A 1,541-nucleotide genomic window follows, 5' to 3' on the forward strand; every position below is an offset into this window, starting at 1 on the left:
ATCAACTAAGCATGTCTAGAATGAGTCATCTTTCAGACAGACAGGGCTGCGTGACATCGGCTGGGATTGGAAAGCGTACGATATCAGGCAGATTTTCAGGAAAACATTCATGAGTCCATACATTGTTCCCTCATTATCCACCTTTTCAGGGCACAGACACTGACTCGTTCACAGTGTTGGGAAGGTTACTTTTAAAATGTATTCCGTTACAGAATACATGCCCCAAAATATATTCTGTAACGTATTCCGTTACGTTACTCAATGAGAGTAACATATTCTGAATACTTTGGATTACTTAATATATTATCATGCTTTTTACAACAACGTGAATGTACTATTGCTGTGTGATTTATTACTATTACTGAAGGTCCGCGACTCCGAACTGTAGTAAAGGGACCTCTGACTAATAGGCGGGGTCCCTGTCGGCTCGTAGCCGAAAAATAGCTTTACTTTGTTGTGTGGGTCAACTTTGCTAGCAGAGACAGAGAGAGGCGTTGAAAGGCTGCTCCAACAGAACTTATTGTTTTCGGAGGAAAACACGAACGTGGTGTACAGTCGAGTCTTAATAGCTTACTTACAACTGGGCTCGTCAGGCTCTCTTCTTGGCTGCAGTGGTTATTATTATATTTACATGCTTCCAGCTCCCGTTTTTCCTCGATGACAACTCGTACCTTTCCACTCCCCTTTTTCTCCCTCCTCGCGCTCACAGACACATAACGTGTATGGCAGTGCATTCTCCCAGCAGCACGGACTACACTGCCCATGATGCTACATTCTTTAGAGCTATGCTTGTAGCATTCAGCCTGTTAGCTTAGCACAACAACAACAACGAAAAGGCCTCTCTCACCCAGGAAACACACAGTCGCAGAGAGAGAGAGAGCGTCGCCCTGTAACCATGGCAACCGTAACGCTGCCGCCTGGAACAACAGAACGTAGCTGTCAAACAAAACCAAACAGTCCTGACCCGCGACAATATGAAACAGGAAAGTACCGCAGTGTAATCCATTTATTTCAACAAAGTAACTGTATTCTGAATACCACCTTTTTAAACGGTAACTGTAACGGAATACAGTTACTCATATTTTGTATTCTAAATACGTAACGGCGGTACATGTATTCCGTTACTCCCCAACACTGCTCGTTCATCACAAGCAGCGTCTTCCGCAGCTGGAGGTTACATCCTGGCCTCCAGCAGATTTGCACACCATTAGTTTAGTCACGGAGAAAAGGGGCCAGAGAACAGATCAGGGACTCAACTCAGAGTTTAAGCTGGCTCACATTTTTTAACAGTGCACCATCTGAGTATTATCGCTCTGTTCACCCAGATCATTAATAAATAATGCACTAAGCTGCATCCCTGGCCTGCATGGGATCACACACCATGTGATCACACAACATCACACAAATACTTGATAATCAGTGCTCACTAACATCCACATAAAATCCTAGAATGTCATTCAGCAGGACTACCTGGATGCTCTGTTATTACTAGTTAACTGCAGCTTTTGGTGCTTCAAGAGTGGAGGGAGGGAAGTGAAAGC

Source organism: Maylandia zebra, linkage group LG18 (assembly GCF_041146795.1).
Source record: "Maylandia zebra isolate NMK-2024a linkage group LG18, Mzebra_GT3a, whole genome shotgun sequence".
NCBI classification, from domain to species: domain Eukaryota; kingdom Metazoa; phylum Chordata; class Actinopteri; order Cichliformes; family Cichlidae; genus Maylandia; species Maylandia zebra.